The sequence below is a fragment of the Cervus elaphus genome, chromosome 22 (assembly GCF_910594005.1).
Source record: "Cervus elaphus chromosome 22, mCerEla1.1, whole genome shotgun sequence".
Taxonomy (NCBI): Eukaryota; Metazoa; Chordata; class Mammalia; order Artiodactyla; family Cervidae; genus Cervus; species Cervus elaphus.
The window spans coordinates 990,355-1,014,587 of NC_057836.1; the positions used below are offsets into that span (position 1 = coordinate 990,355).

The window sequence follows — 24,233 nt, forward strand, 5'->3', positions numbered from 1 at the left end:
CCTAGTCACAGGATGAAACACCCTCTCCGGTGACCCCTGCTGCCCCGAGCGCCCTGCTTACCTTCTTGGAGTCTCTGCCTCCCTGGGCCATCCCACTGCTCCCACGGACGAGGGGCCTGCGATCTGCCTTCTTCTGATGTCTGCCTAACCAGGCCTGAGGCTGAGCATTTATTTAAGAATAAAATCCTGGTGGTGGTAAAAAAAAAAAAAAAAAGAAAATATCCTCTAAATAGACATTTCCCCAAAGAAGACATACAGGTGGGCCAAAAGGCACATGAAAAGATGCTCAACATTGCTAATAATCAGAGAAATACAAAATGACAGTGAGGTACGACCTCACGCTGGTCACAGGGCCATCACCCAAAAGTCCACAAATGATCCGAGGTGGGAGGTGTGGGGAAAGGGAGCCCGGCTCCACTGCTGGCGGGATGTAAACTGGTGCAGGCACTACGGGCAACAGTATGGAGGCTCCTCAAAAATCTACCAACAGAGCTACCACGTGACCCGACAATCCCACTCCTGGGCACACATCCGGAGAAAACACCAACCTGAAAAGACACAAGCACCCCAGTGCCCACAGCAGCGCCATCCGCAGCAGCCAACACGTGGAAGCAACCCGGACCTCCGTCAGCAGATGAATGGACAAAGAAGGTGTGATACGATATAACGGAGGACTGCTCGGCCATTAGAAAGAATGAAATAATGCTACTGCAGCAACACAAATGGACCTAGACATTAACATACTAAACGAAGTCAGACAAAAAAATGTGGTATCAATTACATGTGGAATCTAAAAAAAAACATAATAAACTTACTTACAAAACAGAAACAGACTGACAGACATACAAAACAAACTTATGGTCCCAGAGGTGAGAGATGGGGAGAGGGAGGGACCAGGAGTTCGGGGGCGACACACACACGGTGCCATGCACCCGAAAACGTCAGGAAAGATCACAGAGAGAAAACAGCGAGGGATGTCCATGGCGGCTCAGTGGCACAGAATCTGCCTGCCAGCGCAGGGGATGCGTTCGATTCCTGGTCAAGAAGATCCCACGTGGCTCTAAGCACCTAAGTCCTTGGACCACAGCTCCTGAGCCTGCACACGGCAACCACTGAAGCCCACGGGTCTAGAGCCTGTGGTCTGCAACAGAAGAGGCCACCGCACTGAGAAGCCCACTCACTGCAACCAGCAGAAGCCCCTGCTCTCCAAGACTGGAGAAAGCCCACGTGCAGCGCCAGGCCCGGCACAGCCGAAAATAAAGTCTTTTTTAAAAAGAGAAAATACCAAGACTTGGTAAGGTCCATCACTGCAATTGCAGCTCTTCTAATTAATAGGTGGGCTTCCCTGCTGGCGCAGTGGTAAAGAATCTGCTTGAAAATGTAGGAGCCCCCAGTTCAATCCCTGGGTCGGGAAGATCCCCTGGAGGAGGGCATGGCAACCCACCCCAGTATTCGTGCCGGGAGAATCCCATGGACAGAGCAGCCTGGAGGGCTACAGTCCGTGGGGTCACAAAGAGTCAGACATGACTTAGCAAGTAACCGATGAGGTAATCTCCTAACGACTGGTAACACCGAACATTTGACGTCTTCATTTGCTGTTTGCGTCTCTCCACTGCTGAGGCATCGTGCACGTATTTTGCCCATGTTTTCATGGACTGTGTGTTTCCTTATCACTGAGTTCTCCGAGTCCTTCATGTTTGGAGAGAAGCCCTTTATGAGGTATGTAATTCCAGTCTGTAGCTTGTCTTTTCATGCTTTTAGGTGTTTTCTGAAAGGAAATGCTCTTAATTTTAATCAAATCCAATTTACCAGTTTGCTTTTTTTTTAAGAATCAAATGTTCTTTAAAAAGAAAAAGACATATTTATTGGCCCGTGGGGTCTCAGCTGCAGCATGCGCGCCGGTGCACATTGGCTGTGGTGTGCGGGCCCGGAGCTGCGGCTCTCAGCCTGAGGTGCTTCTCGGCATGTGGGACCTCAGGGCCCAGACCAGGGACCGAACCCGAGTTCCCTGCACTGCACGGCAGCTTCTTAACCACCAGACCATCAGGGAAGTCCCTGGCAATGGATTTGTTTATGGATTATGCTTTGGGAGCTGTATCTAAGAAAGATTTTCTCTTCTGTTTGTTTTATATTTAGATCTTTGAAAAACTCAAATTCATTGTTTAGTATATGAATATCTTAATTGTTCAAATACAATTAAGGTGAAAAGATCATCCTTCTCAACAAAAGAACGCCTTTGTAACTGTTAAGGCTCCCTGTGTGTGAAGATGCCTCTGCGTGGCCGCTGCTTACGTGTACAAACACGGGGGAAGTGTGTGTTCAGCACGTCCCGCCCTTTGAGTAAGTGCAGCTCACTCTACGTCAGCGTGTGCCGGTCTGTGCCTGCAGGTCCTGACACAGGGCTCCTGAGGCTCTCGGAAGCTCCCGAGTGACAGGAACACCTTTCGTTCTAGTGAGCTGATGACGGAGGCTCCTCGCCAGAAAGACCACGCCACGGTCAAAAACCAACTCTCAGCCCCCGACCCCCAGGACTGCCTGCAGACTGAGCTAACACTCCTCAGGCCCACATCACGAAACCCCAGCAGAATTCCAACAGCTCGGGGTTTGGGGAACTGCCAGGCTAGCAAAGACACTCACGGGTCCGGAGGGTGACGCACCCCAACTCCATGAGGACAGACGCCCCTGCACTCAGGAGCCTGTGCGTCCTCATCTGGCCGTTCATCTGTGTCCTTTTTCATGTAGTGAAAGTTGCTCAATCGTGTCCATCTCTCTGTGACCCCATGGATTGTACCCTGCCAGACTCCTCTGTCCATAGGGTTCTCCAGGCAAGGGTACTGGAGTGGGTTGCTGTTTCCTTTTCCAGGGGATCTTCCCAACCCGGGGATCGAACCCACATCTCCTGCACTGCAGGCAGACTCTTTACCGTCCGAGCTATGAGGGAAGCCCCTTCCCATATAATAAACCTGTAAATGTGAGTAAGTGCGCCCTTGCTGCGGGAGCCGCCCCGGCACTTCACTGCGGGAACCTCGGCTTTTAAGCCTCTCAGTCAGAAACACAGGTGACAGTGGGCCTGCCGTTGAGTGGGAGCAGTCTCCTGGGCCGCCCAGACCCCGTGGCTCTGAGCACGACTCCGGGCAGCGATGTCAGGAGCGGACGGAAGGACGGCCGGCTGGTGCCGGACAGCAGCCAGCGTGGGGCGCCGGGCACACATGGCGACCAGACGCGAGGCGCTCTGTGCAGAGCCGGCGGGGGGACACGGAGAGCGCCTCTGCTCACGGGCCATGCGGCTGCAGCTGAGGAAGGGCAGGGCCTGGCAGACTGGGGCAGAAGGAAGGCTACCTCTACACCGCCTACAAAAACATGCTACGTGCTAAAACAAAGAGAGGTTCAAAGCAAAAAGACAGGATGGGTGCAGCGTGCAAGTCCAACCCAGGCCTGGGGGGGCCGTGGCAGTGGCGGCGAGGGGGCGTGAACACAGTGGACCAGAGGGTGCCTTCCGACCTTCCACGTGCACGGAGCAGACCCCGCAGGCCTGGAGGGAGGTGGGATCGCATATCCCTACTCACAGCTAACTGAACAAGCGGACAGAAAATCAGTAAAGGTAACAGAAGATATGAAAACATTACCATCAAACTTGGCCTAAATGACATTTATGGAACAGTCCAAATAAATGGAATACATATCGCTTAAAGGTGGGCACAGAGTGTTCATCAAGATAGACTGTTCTCTGGGCAATAAAGCAAATCTCAATAAATTTACAAGAAATGAAATCAAAGAACGGTCTCTGAAAAGGAAACTGAATGAGAAATCAACATTAGAACGACACCTGGAAAAATTTGAACTATCTTTAAGTAAGTAAAACTTCTATATGTATGAAGCCAAGGGGTAAGGAAAAAGTCCCAAGGAAAAGTACAGCAAATTTAATCCTGAAGAAAACAATAAAAGAAAAGATTTGAAATCAATTAAATTGGGGGGGAGCGGGGAAGAGGTTGGGGGTGGGTGGGCCGGAAATCAATGAAACCTAACACTGGTTTTTTGATCCACTACTATATTGTAAAGTAATTAGCCTCCAACTAATAAAAATAAATGAAAAAAAAAAAAAAGAATCTTGAAGGAAAGGGAAATAAAAATACTCAACCTCCTAGTGTTACCTGAAAAAAAAAAAAAAAAAAAAAAAAACACTGGTTTTTTGGACCAATCAAAAAAACAGGCGAACCTCTACACTGATTAATAAGAGAAAAAAAAAAGGAAAAGACAGAAACTACCGATAGCAAGAATGAAAGTGGGTATTACCACCACAGACCTTACAGACACAAAAGACAGTAAGGAGACAGCCGAGTGACTTTATGACGAGAAGCTCAGCAGCTCAGATGAAATGGGTAAAATCTGAAAAGACGCACAACAGAGACTCACTCCAGAGACAGGCGGCGGTCATGCGGCGGTCATGACGTTGGCCTCACACTGAAGGGACAGCCTCAACGGCTCTCTACCTAGTCCAAAAGCTAAACATGAAGTTAAAACCCTTCTCTTAAAACTCCAGGTCAAGATGGTTCCACTGGTGAATTTCACCAAACGTTAGAGAAAAAAAAAAATTACTGGTGAAACACACTCTTCCAGAAAATAAAAGGTGAAACACTCCCCAACTCTTTTAACGAGGTGGAGCCATGCGGCCACAGAGATGTCATGGGAGAAGAACCAGAGTCACAGCCCCGTGATCACAGAAGAGCCGTAAGAAAATGCAGCGAGTTCTTAGAAAGTTAACCAATCACATTCAGCACCACACCGAAGGTAACAGGCCACGAGTAAGTGGGCTGTATCAGAAGAACGTTTGGTTTAACGTTAAAACCTCAACCAACAGAATGCACCAGGTTCACAGAAAACGGGAGGAAAACCGTAGGTCACTGGATGAGGAAATGCATTTAGTATCTTCTCTGCTCCTACTCCTGATGAGACGCTCCGCAAGGCTGAAGGGCAAGCCACGGGCGTCTGTGTGACAGAGGTCTTCAGGCCTCCATGGAAAGGTCACTGGGCAAGGTCGGCGGCCTTGAGCTCCCTGCCATCCGGCTGGCCCGGACACCACCTCTGTCCTGTTCCTCTCTGGTCTGGGAGGAACCAGCTCTTTTCCCTTCAAGGCGAACGTCCCATTCTCGGTTGACCCTGAGGCTCTCTGAAGACTCTTGGGGCTAGAGCCTGGGGTGATGGCGTGGACTGCTTCCTGCGGCCCGCTTTTGCCTGCTCAGCCCGCGGGGGCTCACTTGAGCCACGTGACAATCTTTCAAGGAAGGTTTAGTGCGACGTGTCTCCTTTTACTCCAAAGGACACGGGCACAGAGAGGGTGAGAAACGTGTCTGAGGCACAAGGGGCAAACCGGCCGCTGTTCCTGGAGCGCTGGGGGTCCGAGGGGCTGGGGGCGGTGGACAGAAGACACGCGTGCGGGAAGGGATGTGGCTATGAACACGGGGACACGGATGGACCTGGAAAGGATCACACTAAGTGAAGTCAGAGAGAGGGACAGGGACCAGGACACTCACTCACATGTGGAACCTGAGATACGACACAGGCAAACTCACCTATGAAACAGACAGACTCACAAAGAGGTGAGACGCGTGGCTGCAGCGGGGGGCAGGAGCAGAGTCTGCGGGGGGCAGACACAGACCAGGATCCGCAGGAGGCGTCGACAACCAGCACCTCCGTCAGACACGCTCTGATGACCATCATGGAAGGGAAGAAGGAAAGAAAGCGTAAGAAAAGAAAGCACAGTTCTGATCAAAGACTTCACACCACAGATCCAAGAATCCCTACAAACCCCAAGCAAGATTTAATGAGAAAAAAAAAAGTGCTAAAAATAAGAAAAAGCAGAGAGATAAAAACGAGGAGGGATGGAGGAACCTGGCTCAATACCGCCAGGAGGATGAAATCGGCAGAATCCAGATTACGGGGCTTCTACAGTAGGACAAACAACCCAGCTTCCATAACAAACTACTTGAATCCCAGTGTGAATTAGCAAACTACATAAGAGCATTCCTTAGACAAGGAGGGAGACCTGGGTACTGATTTAACATCTGATACAAAGTAATTCTTAGTTTATTAAGGTATAAAGATACTGTGGATAAGACTTTTTAAAGAATCCTTTTTAAAGGATCCCGTCTTTCCAAGACACTGACTGGAAAATGTCCAGATGAAATACGACTTCTGGTGTCTGCTTTGAAATAACCGAGTGGGGGGACACAGAACAGGCATGGCCGTGCATCTGTCTGTCTGTCTGTTACAGCTGGGTGATGAGGGCATGCGCTTCTTAACTCACCTTCTAACACACACTGCAACAACAGCCCCAGGAACTGTTTCAAGAAAAAATAACTAGATAGAGTACTGACTTTTAAAGAGAAGCAATGCAAACCAGGAGACAAAAGAAGTATGTCTTCAGAGTTGTGGGGGGAAAAAAAAGCCAAACCAGAATTCAATACTCAGCAAAAATACTCCTACAAGAATTAATATGAGATAAAAACACTGCCGGCCAAACTATACACAGAGTGGGTCAGCACGCGACTTCTACTGGAGGAAGGGCAAGAGGACGTCCTCGTGGCCGAGTGATTCCACACAGGAATTCAGCGACACACAGACACACAGCAACACACGGCGGCGCGGCGGAGAGGCCAGGCACCCGCTGGGCCTCTGCTCTGGGCCCGCCCAGTGGGCTGACTGAGGACGGCTCACGGAGCCACACAAGGCTGTGGTCCATGCGCTCCCAGGGACAGGTGGTCTCTGCTCATTTCCAAGGCAAACGATTCAATATCACGGTAATCCAAGCCTATGCCCAGACCAGTAACACTGAAGAGCTGAAGTTGAACAGTTCTATGAAGACCTTCAAGACCTTCTAGAACTAACACCCCAAAGAGATGTCCTTTTCATCATAGGGGACTGGAATGCAAAAGTAGGAAGTCAAGAAACACCTGGAGTAACAGGCAAATTTGGCCCTGGAGTACAGAATGAAGCAGGGCAAAGGCTAATAGAGTTCTGCCAAGAGAACGCACTGGTCACAGCAAACACCCTCTTCCAACAACACAAGAGAAGGCTCTATACATGGACATCACCAGATGGTCAACACCGAAATCAGATTGATTATATTGTTTGCAGCCAAAGATGGAGAAACGCTATACAGTCAGCAAAAACAAGACCGGGAGCTGACTGTGGCTCAGATCATGAACTCCTTATTAATTCAGACTTAAATTGAAGAAAGCGGGGAAAACCACTAGACCATTCAGGTATGACCTAAATCAAATCCCTACTGACTATACAGTGGAAGTGAGAAATAGATTTAAGGGACTAGATCTGATAGAGAGCCTGAAGAACTATGGATGGAGGTTTGTGACATTGTACAGGAGACAGGGATCAAGACCATCCCCAAGAAAAAGAAATGCAAAAAAGCAAAATGGTTGTCTGAGGAGGCCTTACAAATAGTTGAGAAAAGAAGAGAAGCTAAAGGTAAAGGAAAAAGGAAAGATGTATCCATTTGAATGCAGAGTTCCAAAGAATAGCAAGGAGAGATAAGAAAGCCTTCCTCAGCAATCAATGCAAAGAAATAGAGGAAAACAATAGAATGGGAAAGACTAGAGATCTCTTGAAGAAAATTAGAGATACCAAGGGAATATTTCATGCGAAGATGGGCTCAATAAAGGACAGAAATGGTATGCTTCTAACAGAATCAGAAGATATTAAGAAGAGGTGGCAAGGATACACAGAAGAACTGTACAAAAAAGATCTTCACGACCCAGATAATCATGATCGTGTGATCACTCACCTAGAACCAGACATCCTGGAATGTGATGTCAATGGGACTTAGGAAGCATCACTATGAACAAAGCTAGTGGAGGTGATGGAATTCCAGCTGAGCTATTTCAAATCCTAAAGGATGATGCTGTCAAAGTGTTGCACTCAATATGCCAGCAAATTTGGAAAACTCATCAGTGGCCAGAGCACTGGAAAAGGTCAGTTTTCATTCCAGTCCCAAAGAAAGGCAATGCCAAAGAATGCTCAGACTACTGCACAATTGCACTCATCTCACGTGCTAGCAAAGCAATGCTCAAAATTCTCCAAGCCAGGCTTCAACAGTATGTGAACTGTGAACTTCCAGTTGTTCAAGCTGGTTTTAGAAGAGGCAGAGGAACCAGAGATCAAATTTCCAACGTCCGCTGGATCATTGAAAAAGCAAGAGAGTTCCAGAAAAACATATATTTCTGCTTTATTGACTACGCCAAAGCCTTTGACTGTGTGGATCACAACAAACTGTGGAAGATTCTGAAAGAGATGGGAATACCAGACCACCTGACCTGCCTCTTGAGAAATCTGTATGCAGGTCAAGAAGCAAGTTAGAACTGGACATGGAACAACAGACTGGTTCCAGATCAGGAAAGGAGTACATGAAGGCTGTATATTGTCACCTGCTTATTTAACTTATATGCAGAGTACATCATGAGAAACGCTGGGCTGGATTAAGCACAAGTTGGACTCAAGATTTCTGGGAGAAATATCAATGACCTCAGATATACAGATGACACCACCCTTATGGCAGAAAACAAAAAAGAACTAAAGAGCCTCTTGATGAAAGTGAAAGAGGAGAATGAAGAAGTTGGCTTTAAACTCAACATTCAGAAAACTAAGATCATGGCATCTGGTCCCATCACTTCATGGCAAACAGATGGGGAAAGAGTGGGAACAGTGACAGACTTTATTTTTTGGGCTCCAAAATCACTGCAGATGGTGACTGCAGCCATGAAATTAAAAGACACTTGCTCCTTGGAACAAAAGTTATGACCAACCTAGACAGCATACTAAAAAGCAGAGACATTACTTTGCCAACAAAGGTCCATCTGGTCAAAGCTATGGTTTTTCCAGTGGTCATGTATGGATGTGAGAGTTGGACTGTGAAGAAAGCTGAGCACCGAAGAATTAATGCTTTTGAACTGTGGTGTTGGAGAAGACTCTTGAGAGTCCCTTGGACTGCAAGGAGATCCAACCAGTCCTTCCTAAAGGAAATCAGTCCTGAGTGTTCATTGGAAGGACTGATGTTGAAGCTGAAACTCCAATACTTTGGCCACCTGATGAGAAGAGCTGACTCATTGGAAGAGACCCTGATGCTGGGAGAGATTAAAGGCAGGAGAAGGGGACAACAGAGGATGAGATGGCTGGATGGCATCACTGACTCAACAGACACGAGCTTGCGCAAACTCTGGGAGTTGGTGATGCACAGGGAGGCTTGGCATTCTGCAGTCCATGGGGTTGGCAAAGAGTTGGACACGACTGAGCGACTGGACTGAATGAAGACTCATACACACAGACACATACATGCACAGGTGGATGAAAACCACACATTCACACTGATAGCTCCGATTTCAATCCAACATCACAGGAGCACCCTAGCTTCCCCTTTTCCACATTTGCAACTTTTTCGTCTAATAGTGGGAAATTTGGCTCCCACTAGGCTCAAAAGATTTGCTCATTTGCTCAATTTATGATATTCAGGAAGTAGCTTCAGAATGCAAACCCACACCACCAAGGCAAAAAAAGCTTCAGAACTAGAGATGTGAGCGGATCCGTTTTTGTCCGTGGGCTTGAGGGTATATAAGGAAGCACCACATCCAAGGGTTTCCCAGGTCACTTTTCTCTCTCAAGCCTAGCTATTTTATTCATTTGAACTACAGTTAGGTTCATGTTCCGGTTGGTAACAGCACAGAACTAGAAGAGCAAACCCACAAGCTCATGAACCACATCAAGAATGAGACGAAACTGGGAAGGGGTTTCCTCAGCTCCAAGACATCCGCCAGCAGGACAGACCGAGGCGGCCCACGCGGCCCCTGTGCTGTCAGCTCTGCCAGGGGACCCAGCAGGCAGCCTGCGAGCGGGACAGACGCGCCCCGAGGGCCACCCAGTGCCCGCTCACGGGCAGCCGCGGGCGCATGCGCCGGCAGATCCCTCCGCCGACAGCTGCGATGCCCGGCGGGCCAGGGAAGGCCCAGAGGCCGAAGCGCCCCAGCCCCTGCCCGGGCGACCCCCAGGGCAGAGACCATGTCAGAGGAACTGCCGGGAACAGACTCTAAACAGTGCCTCAGGGACAAAACACGGAAGGCAGGCAGAGGAGGGAGGGGAAAGCTCAGGCCACGGCCTGCTCAGCGAGGTCAGAGAGGACCCCCCACACCTGTCCGGCGGGTGTCAACCCCACCCTGCTCGCAGCTCCGGGCCAAGCCAAGGCTCGCAGCCGCCCGAGGAGCACGGCTCAGGAGAGACCCTGGGGGCTCTGCCCTGCACTTCACCCCCAGCCTGCCTCCCCCGGGGAACCGCACGACCGCGGCCGCTGTGACGGACAGCAGCCCGCAGAGGGGCAGCCTCGGCCTGCGTCCCGCAGAAAGCCCGCTCTCCACAGCACGGTCACCGCCGGACGTGCATCCCAGGTCCCTGGAAAAGCCCCCGTCACAGCGCATGGCGTTTAGTTCATCTGATTCAGAGCCGCAGTTGAAAAGCCCTCTCCCAGGAATCCCGCAACACCGGAGCCACTCCAGCTCCAGCAGGCAGAGGAGGGAGCTGGGAAAGGCTCTGGCAGTTCTGCGGCTGCAGCAGGAGAAGCCCAGGAAAGACCTGCGGGACCCAATCTCCCGCCGCCGGTGACCTGACGCCCTGAGCAAGCAGAATGGGAAGGCGGGCCCCAGCACACACACACCTGTCCACGGAAGCAGAGACGGCCCGCTGCACCAGCAGGCACGCAGACCGCAGGGGCCACCACTACGGGGGGGGGGGGGGGGGGGGGGGGGGGGCAGACTCTGCAAACCAGCCCCGCACGGAACTCAAGGGGCAAGCCGGCGAAAGCGAAACAAAGCCCCAACAAGAACAGCAAACAACGTCCAGCTTTCAACCGAAACAAGAAGTTTACAAGACGTGCAAAAAACCAGGATTGTGGGGGGAAATAAACCAAGAAACTGTCCTTGAGGGTGTTCAGAGGTTAGACTCACTAGACAAAGACTTTAGTCAGCTACTATAACATGCTGAAAGAACTACAAGAAACCGCATATAAAGAAACTTCAGGAGGGCAGGACAATGCCTTGCCAAGTGTCAGCACACAGAGAAAAACGATGAAAGAGAACCAACTATGACGTCAGCATGATGGATCTGAACTGCAAGCACACCGTCGCCAGAGGCTCCGCAGCTGGCAGAGGACCAGGAGGCTTGAAGAGACATCAACTAGAACAGCCGGAGGCGGGGTCAGCGAGGGGCAGACGCCGCGACAACGCTGTTCATTAGCCAGCCCGAACCTGCGGCTCCTCACAGGGCCCCGTCCAACTGGACACAGCACGCTCCACGGCCAGGCCACAGGCTGAGCCCGGAAACAAGCGTCAGTAAGTGAAAAAGCTGAAACTGTGTGAGTACATCCTTCAACCACAATGACACTGAATTATAAAACAGTGGGCTACTGCCCAGGGGGTCATGAAGAGTCAGATACGACTTGGGGACTAGACAACAGAAGGAAACTTGAGAGGTCAATGAATACTTGGAAATAATAACACATTTCTAAATAATCCACGGTTAAAGAAAAAGTACAAGAGAAAGAAGAAGTTAGAAAATATTTTCATCTGAATGAAAATAAAGACACAACAAACCAAAATATGTGAGATGCAACTAGTGTGGTGCGCAGAGAGAAATTTATGGCTTCAAATATCTGTATTCAGAAAAGAAGAGATACCTCAAATCAATGTATGCATTCACCTCCAGATTGAAAAGAGAACAAAAGTAAACTAGAAAAAGAGCAAACAAAACCAACACAGAACCACTACAACATTGTAATTAGCCTCCAACTAATAAAAATACATGAAAAAAAAAACCAACACAGAAAAAAGGAGATAATAAAAATTAGACTTCATATTAATGAAATAGAAAACAGAAAAGTGATACAGAACATCAATGAAACCGAAAGTTGGCTCTTTGAAAACATCAACAAAACTGCCGAATCCCTAGAGTAGCCAACAAAAAAGAAGACATAGGTTGCAAAAACGTGGGAACATGTCCACTGCGTCCTCAGAAGCTGAACAAAATGTAAGAGCACTATGAACAATTTTCTACCAACAAATTCAACAACTTAGGTGAAATGGAAAAATTTCTAGAAAGTAGTTAATAAAAGTGATTCAAGGAAGTAATAGAAAGTAAGAACAGACCTATGACAAATAAAGACATTGAATCAGTATCTTAAAAATTTCTACAAACAAAAACACAGGCCCAGACGGTTCCACTGGTGAATTTTATCAAATACTTACAGAAGAAATGCCATCGTTACTCCACAAAATCTTTGAAAAGAGGGCAGCATATGTTCCAGTTCATTGTAAGAGGCCAGGGTCACCTGGGTACCAAAGTCAAAGACAACAAGAAAAGGAAACCACAACCCTCCCAGACACACAACGTAAAATGTAGTCGTGGAGACCACCACATTTTTAGCGATGAAAATGAAGGTCACTCAGTCATGTCCGACTCTTTGTGACCCCATGGGCTGTAAAGTCCATGGAATTGTCCAGGCCAGAACTGTGGAGTGGGTAGCTTTTCCCTTCCCCAGGGGATCTTCCCTACCCAGGGATCGAACCCAGGTCTCCACACTGCAGGCGGAGTCTTTACCAGCTGAGCCACAAGGGAAACCCAAGAATACTGGGGTGGGTAGCCTATCCCTTCTCCAGCAGATCTTCCTGACCCAGGGATCAAACCAGGGTCTCCTGCATTGCAGGTGGACTCTTTTTTTTTTTTTTTTTTGCAGGTGGTCTCTTTACCAGCTGAGCCATAAGGGAAGCCTTGTGTGTTAGTGATCTCTCTGTATTAAAAAGCAGAGACATTACTTTGCCAACAAAGGTCCGTATAGTCAAAGCTATGATTTTCCCAGTAGTCATGTACAGATGTGAGAGCTGGACCATAAAAAGGGCTGAGCACCGAAGAACTGATGCTTTCAACCTGTGGTGCTGGAGAAGACTATAGAGAATCCCTTGGACAGCAAGGCAATCAAACCAGTCAGTCCTAAAGGAAATCAACCCTGAGTATTCTTTGGAAGGACTGATGCTGAAGCTGAAGCTCCAATCCTTTGGCCACCTGATGTGAAGAGCTGACTCACTGGAAAAGACCCTGGTGCTGGGAAAGATTGGGGGCTGGAGGAGAAGGGGGCAGCTGAGAATGAGATGGTTGGATGGCATCACCGACTCAGTGGACATGAATTTGAGCAGGAGATGGTGGAGGAAAGAGAAGCCTGGCATGCTGCAGTCCACGGGGTCACAGAGAATCGGACACGACTTAAGGACTAAACAACAACAAAAGTCTGCAGAAGAGGAAGCACCAGGAAGTCAGGGAAAGTTTTCCTAAGTCACCTCTCCTCCTCAGATGTAAAGACAACTAGTATCTGATAACGTGAGTGTGGCAGACAGAATAAAGGGCCCTCAGACAAGACCACGCCTGAATTCTCAGACCTATGGCTACGTTAAGTTACACAGCAAAGGAGGACTGTCAGCAAGGATGCAGATGGAATAGAGGTTACTGATCCAGGATGATGAGAAGACTACCCTGGATTATCTGGGTAGACCCAGTGCTGTCACATGGGTCTCCAAAAGTGAAAGAAAGAGGCAGAGGAGAGACATGAAAATATGACTGTGGAAGGTGAGAGATGCAGCGTCGCTGGCTTTGAAGATAGGGGGGAGGGACGCAGGGACGCAGGGGCCTCTGAAGTGAAGGGCTTTGCCAGGCCGCCAGGACGGAAGCCTGCCAGCACCATGACTGAAGCCCAGGGCACCGAGCTCAGACTGCTGGCCTCCAAACGTATGCTGTCTTCAACCACCAAGTCTGATGATTTGTTAAAGCAACAATAGAAAACTAATACAGTGAACAACAGAAAAGGGTTAAGATTAAATCCTACATAAGAATAAGAGAAAAAGTGTTGAAAGTGAAAAAACATCTCTATAGATAATGAAAGCGCACTAGAAAAATAAAAACATAGATTAAGTGAAATTGAGTAACTTCTTTCAAAAGAAGCTACAGAAAAACCAAATAAATCAAGACAGAAAAACACTGAGATGAGATTACAGATCCCAGGAAACTATTACAAATAAAAGTAAGATGTCATTTTAGAATAAAGACTAAGTTACAAGCAACAAAAGAACAAATAAACTCCACAGAGGATTGCTTAAGATCAACAGAAGAGTTTAGGAAAGAAAAAATTTTAATGAAAAAGAAATAAACAGATTACAAAAAGACTGAGAAGAAGCTGACCAATTTAAAGCTTAGGTAATGAAAATCCAACATATGTACAATCAAGGTGTTTCCCCACAAAAAAGGGGGACAGGGCAAGAGAACAGATTACTGAAAACTCTGCAATAAAAAGGTGTATTGAAGGAGCATGCTGGGCTTCCCTAGCGGCTCCGTGGTGAAGAATCCTGCCAATGCAGGGGACTGGTTTGATCCCCGATCCAGGAAGATTCCACATGCCACAGGGCAGCTAAGCCCGTGCGCCGGAACCACCGAGCCTGTCTCTCGAGCCCGGGAACCGCAACTCCTGAGCCCACGAACTCCAGAGCACGTGCTCGGCACGAGAAGCCTGCATGTCAGAACGAGAGCAGCGCCTGCTCAGAGCGGCTGGACCAAGGCCCGTGCAGCAGCAGAGACCCGCACAGCCCGGAGTGGCGTTCAGCACGCACACACGGTCACCGAACACACAGGAAGAGCGCCGCGCGGAGCGGAGACAACGCACCGTGACAGTGAGCACGCAGGAACAGCCCAGGAAAACCTCCGGGCTCGAGAAGGCCGTTCAGGCAAAGACCACGGTCACTCGCGAGGGAAAGGAAACCGTCAAGGTTTTATGCTGTAAGACAACAGAAAAACATGTTTAAGATATTCAAGGAAAAAACACGCGAGACAAGCGTTTTACATCCAGTCAACCTGACATTCAAGACAAAGGACGTGGAGAAATTATTATCAACGAGCAAGAGAATTCAGGAGGCGTTTTTCCTTGAGTCCTTCCTGAGAAGCCAACCGGAGAACAAACCTCAACCCAGAAGCCTGGAGGAGTGCTCAAGGGATCTTCCCGGAAGGATGCCCTGAGCGAGGGTCCCGGGAGAGAAGGCGGGCGCCGTGCAGCGCTCCAGCGCTGGCCCTGAGCCCGAGGGAGGGGGCTGGATGACACGCGGGTCGCTGGGCCAGAGACACTGGGCTGCCTTCAGCAAGGACAGGGCCACACGCAGAGCGGGGGAGGCAGGCTCCGGTCCCCCTGTCCTCGCAGAGACGGACCGGGAAGGCCAGACGTGCATCCCGCAGTCCTGGGAGTGGGACCCGCCCAGCTCTGCTCGGTGCCAAGTCCCGAGAGCAGCGACCCCCGCAACCTCCAGACACAGCTCTCAAACACGTCTCCCACTAAAGGAGCCGAGGGTTTCTGAGGACCACGAGGTCCAGGGGCGGGAAGAACAGGAAGTGAGCCGAGGATGCTCTGGGGAACCAGGGAGCCAGGACCTCTGTGAGCAGACGAGGGCGGTGCGGGAAGGGTCCAGGCGTCAACCTGAAGGGCTCCCCCTGTCCAAAAATGAGATAATCTGAACGTAAAGAAGGGTCAGCATTACACATCAAAACTCATCAAATGTTTAAGTCTGTTAATGCCTAATTCCCCAATAAAATCCTCAATCAGTCACATCTGGAGGATGATGGAAGGCAAATGATTCACTACTTCGAGAAGTGACAGAGAAATCCACCCTCGGCTCCTTACATGAGCTACAGCACCAGAGAGCCAGGGCAGGGCTCCCACTCCATGTCCAGCTCCTGGACAGACACAGGAGCTCAGGGGAACGGCTCCACCTCGCACCGAGCGCTCATCAACGCCCGCACTGGGTGCACCCTGCGGGCAGCGCTGCGGGGGGCCCACACACGAGGCGCCTCCAGAGGGGGCAACACAGCTGCCGGAAGCAGTCTCCCCAGAGAGCAAACCCGAGCCCACCGCCCACCCCAAGGAAGCCAAGGGCAGGGAAGACTCACAGGACCACGGTGCCACCAGCGGGGACCGCCCCAGCCGGAGGGGGCCTGCCACCACCGCCCCGGCCAGACCCAGGGCCTGGTAATGCCAACACCACGCCAGCCATACCTGAGGGCCGGCGCCCGGGGTATGCCTGGGTAACGCCAGCACCGCTCCGGCCAGACCCGAGGGCCTGGTAACGCCAGCACTGCCCCACCAGGCCCAGGGCCGGCGCCTGGGCTAACGCCAGCACTGCTCCGGCCAGACCCGAGGGCCTGGTAATGCCAACACCACCCCAGCCAGGCCCAGGGCCGGCGCCCGGGGTAACGCCAGTACGCACCTGGCACGGGGCTCTCGGGGAGGCAGCTGTCTTCCAGTTTATGTCTTCCTCTACTGCTGGACCAGTTCTCTACACACTATCTCAAAGTCCTAAGTGTGATGTTTCTACTTTTTTTCCTTTTGGCTGCACGGGGATCTCAGTTCCCTGAGCAGGGATGAAACTCACACCCCCTGCGGTGGAGCCAGAGCCCGACTACTGGACCACCAGGGAGCCCCTGACGCTTCTGTTTTAGGAAAAATGCTGTCGTTGGCTCTAGCAGCTACTACTTTTTCTATTTTTGCACCAAGTACTTAGAAAGGCAAATGGATGTTGGCTTTAGTTCTCACACCGCAGAAGGATTCTGTGCCTGAGGCACTGTGGGTAATTCTATACGGGTGGGAGGCCACCCATCCGAGAGCTCTGGAGATGCTCCTCTGGCCTTGAAGGTGAGGGCCACCTGGTCACGGGGCCTGGGTGGCACCCAGAACCAGCTGTCCTGTGGTACGGCTTCCATGTCCAGCAAGTAAGAACTAGCCCAGAGGGAAATCATCAACACGACTGTCAAACGGTGGTCATGGGCGGCGGGTGAAACAGCCTCCTCCTACGACAGACGTGGTGGGCCTCCCTGCGCGGGGCCAGGCAGCCCCCGCCCCCCACCCCCGACAGCCAGAGGGTCACTCTGAAGCTGGTGACGAGGAGTGTGGGGCTCCGCCCAGCAGGGAGCACAGCCCCCTAAACTGACCAGAGACAGGAGGGAGGAGGAGCAGAGAGGATGGATCCAGAGCCCAGGTCTGCCGAGACCGACTGCACGTGTTTCAGCTTCCACAGCAAAACACCTGAGGGCAGAGGCAGCCCATCAGAGGCTCTTTCCATGGGCTGGAAAAAATACCGTCTCAATTCCAGGCGTGTGTTCTGACTTGGGGAACATACAGTTATTTTTCATCTTAAGAATTAAAGCAAGCACCTTCCAGGCTGCTGTAACACGGGAGTGCCTGTCAGAGCAGGATCCCACGCGCACGCGCCCCAGTTCCCGCCCTGCAGCGGCCACGCGGACTCAGCGGCTTCCTAACACAGCGACCAGCTTTCGTGCAGGCCCCGACCAGATAACGCATGCTTCTCCACTCCTCACGCTGCAGATGCAGCAGATTAAAGGAAAACACTTTAAGTCATCTCACCCAATCAGAGGAAAGGCCCCAAAGTTTGGCAGCACCCCCAGTGAGGACCCTGGAGACCCCTACCAAGTCACATTCACCCGAGGGCCCAGTAACCCCATGTCCAGGGACAGACTCTGAAGACCACCTCATCAGACACATAGCAACACTTGCCCCAGGTCAGGCGCTGCAGTTCCACAGCCAGGCTGCAAAACCACTCACACCCCCCCAGTAAGGCCTGATACATACGTGCATCCCAGGCGCTTCAGTCTCGTCCAACTCTTGCGACCCCATGGACTGTAGCCCGCTAGGCTCCTCTGTCCATGGGATTCTCTAGCCAAGGATACTGGAGTGGGTTGCCCTTCCCTTCTCCAGGGGATTGTCCCAAACCAGGGATCAAACCCAGGTCTCCTGCGTTGCGGGAGGATTCTTTACCAGCTGAGCCACCGGGGAAGCGCAATATATACACAGACCACTGAAAAAAAGCAAGACAGGGTCAGCAGTGCTCGTTACATTTTTATGATTTAACAGACAGGAGGGAAAACAAGGTTAAGTTACAAGTATTAATGTATGTGTGAAGTGCTTATTTTGGCGCTTCTCCGTTGGTGCTGGTGGTAAAGAGCCTGTCAACCAATGCAGGAGACATAAGAGACGCAGGTTTGATCCCTGGGTTGGTAAAATCCCCTGGAGGAGAGCGTGCTACCCTCTCCAGTATTCTTGCCTGGAGAATCCCATGGACAGAGGAGCCTGGTGGGCTACAGTCCATGGGGTCACAAAGAGTTGGACACAACTGAAGTGACTTACACGCTTATTTTGCAGTATAAAGCAGAAATAAAGATGGTTGCCTATAAAGAGTGGAGGAGATATGAAGGCAAATAAGCTTTCCGATTGTATCTTTTATATAATATTGACTTTTGAGCGGTGTGATTACCTTTACATTAAAATGTAAAAAATTTTAAGTGTGAAACCTAAAGGCATATCAAATGAGCGACCATACTGCAAACAAAGAATGTTCACCAAGGGACTTTATTCACCTGAAGCAGAATACGAACTAAAAACGAAAAAACACCTTAAATTCTGCTGAGTGATTTCACTAGCAGTGGCAACATAATATTTTCATTTTGCCTGTGTTACATGTACTTTAGCACAAAACAAAATGTAACTATGTCAATGCCATTAAGAATCAAAATTTTCAGGAAAAAGATATAATAAAAAAAAAGACAAATTAAGTAAAACCGTATAATTTTAAATTTGCTTTGAAAATATCAGTATGAACTCTGGATGTTTTAAAACTTTATCTCCTAGCTCTGTGCACGAGACCAGTGCTTAAAGCCGCAGTCACACACAAGCACGCTGAACACACCTGGGCCCTGGATTCTGGTTTCTAAACACCCTCCTGCCGGGAGGGGACCACAGCGCCCACAGAAGGAGCCGCCTGCAGCTCTGCAAATGGAGAGCACGGCTGCAGAACGGACATGCCGCCAGGACGTGCCAGGAGCCAGCTCCGCGGGGCTCCCACAAGTAGGCCATGACAATCTGAGCGCTATGACAAAGAGAGGAGATTTCAGCGGACTACGAGGTAACTGATAAATCTGCTAGTCTGCACTGATACTCAAAGAATCAAAGGAAAAATGAAAACATCTGCCGCGGAGGGGGGATGCTGCAGTCCCTGCCTCCGGAAAGGGGTGATGAGGGGAGAAGACGCAGCGTCCCGCCTTCCTCGCGTGTCACAGGCGAGGGAAACGCACGTGAAAGGCAGGGGGAGGAACAGCCCGACAGAGCGGGGCCCCTCCCGACAGGACAGTCAGGGCGGCGCACAGGACGCCCAGCACCGCCGCCTGAAGACGCAGGGTCCCCGGCGGGTGGCGCCCGCGGGTGGGAGTAGCCGGGCCTCGGGGGCCAGCTGCAACTTATCCTCAGACGGCCGAGCCTGCGGAGGGCGGCCCCCAACTGCCCGCCGTGTTGTTCAAGGGCCAACTGTTAACAGCAAAGCAGAAAATGGCAAACAGACCCAGAACACAGGGACATTTCTGCAAGACAACTGGCCTAGTCTCTTCAAAAAGTCAATGTCCCGAGTGGGGAAACCGGACTGCAGCTTGGCCGCTAAATGCCACGAGGATGACCGCTCACTCCCTCCACGGCTGTAGTGCTGGGGCGAGAACGTGCCTCTGTGTCTCTCTTCTTCCGTGGGGGGGCGGTGGGTGGCATGCAGCCCACAGGACCTTGGGTCTCTGACCAGGGACTGAACCCGGGCCTTCGCAGGCAATGTGCTGAAGCGTGAGTCCAAACCACTGGACTGCCTCTTCTGAGAAAAAAAGGACGCTCAGTGGCAACATGCTGTGACCCCTGCTGTCTCCTCGGAGAGTCCGAAAGCACGGGTGGGGGACACGCGCCAGCGCTCCAGCTCAGGGCCGGAGCAGCGGCACCTGGACCTGCTCCCAACCCACCACCCAGCCTTCAGGACACACGCACACCGGCCTGCAGCCCGAGCCCCGGGCTCCCGGGAGCTGCCAGGCACAGCTCGGGCACCGGCGCCACCCCGCACCTGGGCGGCCTCGCCCTCGGACGTGGCAGCCTTCCCACCAAGGCTACTGGTGCAGAGCCGGTCCCACTGAGAGCGAGCCGCACCTGCGGAGGGTGCAGAGCCACGGCTGACACGTTCCCGGGGAGGAGCTGCCTCACGTGCAGAGAAGCCATCACCCAGGACTGGCCGGGCGGAGCCCGAGAGCCGGATGGAGGCCAGAGCACACTGTGAGGGCCGAACTCAGAGACCCAGGCCCGCAGCTACCTCCTGGAGACGCGGCGGGGCACCCTGATGCGGCCCGAGCAGCACATGGGCTCCGTGCAGGACTGCGGCCCCTGTCCACTCAGAGGCGCTCCGGGTCAGACCAGGGCCGCCGGGCTGGCTCCACTCTGGCTTCGAGGGCCCTCCACGCTGTGCCAGTGCCTACTCTGGGCGGTCCCACCAGCCACAAGTCTGACGGGCTGCCGCTGGACGTGGTTCAAGTGTCCGCGTGCGTCCACGTGGCACCTGAACTCCCACTCCAAATGGCACACGCCCCGGGCTGCCCCCTCCTGGCAGGCCGACCGCGGGGCAGGCTCAGTCACTGGGCCCTGGGTGAGGATGGGCCCTCCGTTTAGGCCTACGGGCTTGGGGCGGGCAGGGCAGGGCAGGGCCGATCGGATGGAGGAGCCATGGCGGGCAGTGCCCAAGGTCAGCAGGGGACGCCCTGCCCAGGCCCAGCATCTCCGGTTTCTGGGGTGCACGGACTTCGCTGGGGGGGGCAGGTGGCTGCTGCAAGGCCTGCACCCGGAGGAGAGCGGAACACGAGCAGGGTAAACACCTGAGCAAGGCGGGTGACGGGCCTTATGACAGGACATGGCCCGAACGCCGGGGCCGGGCTCCGCGCCTCACTGCCGCTTCTCATGCAAGGTCTCCGCTCCGCCACCCCCGGACCCCTCGGCACGGGACGCAAAGGTCCTTTCCTCTCCAAGCGGTCTTCCGAGAGCGCACTTCTCACACTGCCCATCACCCTTGCCCATGCCTGCCTGTGCTCTTCCTTGGAGAGCGCACTCTGCCTTCTTCTCTGTCCATCCCCACCACGACCCTGCAGCGTGGCCCCAGCAGGTAGAACAGCGCCAGGTGAGAGGAGAGAGGTGAGGAACCTCCGCAGAGGCAGGCATCTCCAGATCTCCTGGGCCCTCTACCTCGGAAACAGGGGGAAGGAGAAGAAATGACTTTCTTTCATTCCTCACGATGCCTTCCAGGATACCAGCTGCCAAAAGCACACATCAGATAGTTAGCTAGAAGTGGCCTAAATACCCCCGAGTGATGAAAATCAGGCGGTGACGAAGCCTAAGGGAGAAGGGAGGGAAAGACAGGGAAGTGGAAGGGGCCGAGGCTCTGACAGGAAGTCTGCCGTCACTGGACACTGCAGGGAGGCCAGCCGGGAGGCTGCGGGGTGGTCGGGGCGGGATTCCGTGCAGCTGAATTCAGTGAGACACCAACCGTAAGCAGAAACGATGCCTCCTACAGCTTACGTCAAGTCCTGGGATTTAAACAGGGCCTTAAACATGGAGCGGTAACCAGGAGCATGATCGTCACCTCTCAGCTGCATGCCTCGTGCAGAGAAGCTTAGGAGGAAACAGCGCTGCTGAGGGACAGTCGGAGGCGCCCCCCTGTGCCTGCGCCCGGCGGTCCTCCCACTGAAGGAGGGAATGAATGAGAGCAGAGCTGGGAACGAGGAACTGAGGCCGGGCAGGGACACGCAGACGAGTGTGGCAGGGAGGGCAGACTGACCACGGTCACAGCGCCCCGTGTTCCCGCAGCCCAGGACCTGAAAGACAACACACACGCCCTCCCCACGCACTGAGCACAGCGGCCTCGGTGCCTCTGCACAGACGCAGGGTCCGATCCACGGCCCTGACGCTTCCCCTCCAGCCTTTCCCAGCGCTTCAGGAGCACTCCCGGCACAGAGCGAGCCACTCACAAACCTCCTTCTGTGTGTGGTGACACAAAAACAGAGCAGATGTATCACGCCCGGAAACATCGGGAATTAACAGTACGTGTGGGGTGACGTGGACTCAAAGTCTGTGCTTCTTTCCAGTACAGGAGGTTAACTTCCTGAAGACTCATAGAATCTCTTAACTTGTGCTACATCTTTTCCTGAGAAAATGTAAACCACCACAAGCAGATACCATCTGTTTAAGGATCACAGGAAGCGCGCATCCCTGCACGGACAGCCTGTGGCAGGCCCCGAGTATGAACTGGTGAGAGCAGTCTCCTCTCACGAGATAACTCTGCATGGAAATTAAGTCATAACTGCAATTTGGCTTGTTCAGAGCACTTTTTAAAAACTCCAACTAAATCCTTCCTCCTCTCCTAATTTTAACACCGTGATGTAGAGAAGACATCAGAAACTAATATAAAAAGTCACAAAAATGCCTTAGCAAACTGGTCTCATGCAAGTCTGAGATGGCGTTTTTCAAAACTATGGACTTGATCTCATCAGAGTTAACTTCAAAACAAATAACTTCCCTTTTTTACAAACTTGAGAATGCCCACAGAAGCTTCTGATGGCCCAGCTGGGCAGGGGTTTGCTTGCAGAGAGGTGCATGTATGTGTGTCTATGGACAGTCACCCAAAATGCAAGGAGAGTCTAGGGGTCTGGCAATTCTCTTAAGCAAGCAGGATGGTGTGGGTCACAGAAAAAAAGATAAAAGAAGATACACAAATGACTCCATCGTTACTTGGGTCTTAAAAAAAAACAACAAAAAACCACAACTGGAAAAACGCTCGAAATTCTGCTCTGCAGTTTGATTCGGGCTTTCACTACTTACACTTGAATGTCATACCCAGAAACACGCACGGTAACCGAGAAGCATCAGAACCGTGCAGAGATGAGAAGCGTCTCGTGTGCTCCCTGAGACGTGTAAACGAGGCCCCGGTTGCTCCTTCCTGGAAGCGCACAGAAAATGAAATACTGTACCGGGGTGGGGGGACACCCGAAAAGCACAGCGTGTAAGGCGATCCGTGGCGGTGGCGGAGGGCAGAGGCCATCAGGACAGATACTCACCAGGCACCTGTCTGTCGGCCGGCGACCCCCGCCCCAGGGCGACTGCGGCCCGGGGTCTGCCGCGTGGTCAGCCGGAGAGCCCACGCCGGCCGGCACGCCTGTCCCCGTGCTCGCCCGCGGCCGGCCCGGGGTCCGCGCCCGCTTCCACCGCCTCGCGTTCGCTCCGCCGGCCGCGCGGCCGGAAGAGGCGCCCCGAGTGCCCCGCTGTCAGCCGGGCCGGCGGCTGCGGGGCGCGCAACTGGAGCGGCGTCCGGGCGCTGAGGCCGAGTCCCCCGCCCGGGCGGGGTCCCCGCGACGGCAGGACGCCCCCGCCCCGCCCCGCGCAGGCGACCCCGCGCCCGCCCGGCCCGACCCCGGCCTCGCCCTCCGGCCCCGGCCCCCGGCCCCTGGGTCCGGCCTCGGCCCCCGGCCCCCCCGGCCCCGACCCCGACCCCGACGGCTAGCCTGGACGGCCGGCCCCGGAAGCGAGCCGCGCACTCACCGCGGGGACCCCACGGCCGCGGAGGCGTACGCGCCCCATTCATCGGCCTCGGCTTTGTCCACCCCCGGCCCCTCCCGCGCCGCCGCCGCCGCCGCCGGACGCTGCACCCCTCCCAGGGCCCCGCGCGGCCGGGGCGGGGCCGGGGGCGGGGCCGGCGCGCGCAGGCGCAGTGCCCTCACGCCCTCCTCTCCCCGGGGCCCGGCCGGACGGGCGGCTCTAGGTGCCGAGGCGCCGCTGATGGGGCGGGTCTGGGCCGACTGCGCAGGCGTAGCCCCACCCCCAGGGCCGGCGTGTGTGACCGCGCAGGCGCACTCCGACCCCGGGCCGGCGTGGGCCGATTGCGCAAGCGTAGCCATCACCGTGAGGGCCGGCCGCGCAGGCGCAGTGCCCGCGTGCCGGCCCCGCCCCCGGGCGGCCAGTGGGGAGGCCGCGAGGTACTCGGCGCTGGCGGGACTGGGGGCGTTGGCGGGACTGGGGGCGTTGGCGGGGCGGGCCGCCGGGGCCTTCCTGGTGACTCGGCGGCAGGGCGGGCGCACGCGGGCCGCGGCATCGGGAGCTGCGGCGCGACGGGCGCCCGGTTCCGCCTGCAGGTGCGCGCAGGTGCGCGGCGCCCCCCGGCCGCGGAGCCAGGAAAGGCGCGCGGGCCTTACCCGGACGGCGTCCGTCCCGCCGAGGGGCTCCAGGGGGCTCTGCGTGCGCGCCG

General features: G+C 53.3%; 1 protein-coding gene across 10 annotated transcripts in view; it reads right to left on the reverse strand.

The window, feature by feature from the left end:
• Positions 1-23,693, reverse strand: part of ZBED4 (zinc finger BED-type containing 4) — a 28,813-nt gene extending 5,120 nt beyond the window's left edge. Inside the window, exons 1-4 of one of the 10 annotated variants that reach the window (XM_043881249.1) lie at positions 23,531-23,693; positions 22,814-22,931; positions 5,571-5,704; positions 62-186 (exon numbers count right to left, since the gene is read on the reverse strand). The gene's annotated coding sequence lies outside the window, so the exon portion shown is untranslated. Of the gene's footprint in view, positions 1-61; positions 187-548; positions 1,198-5,570; positions 5,705-14,755; positions 14,867-17,722; positions 17,949-22,813; positions 22,932-23,049; positions 23,416-23,530 lie in introns of those variants that run through there. The other 9 variants (XM_043881253.1, XM_043881251.1, XM_043881252.1 and 6 more) reach the window with 9 other exon arrangements.
• Positions 23,694-24,233: the final 540 nt, after the last annotated feature.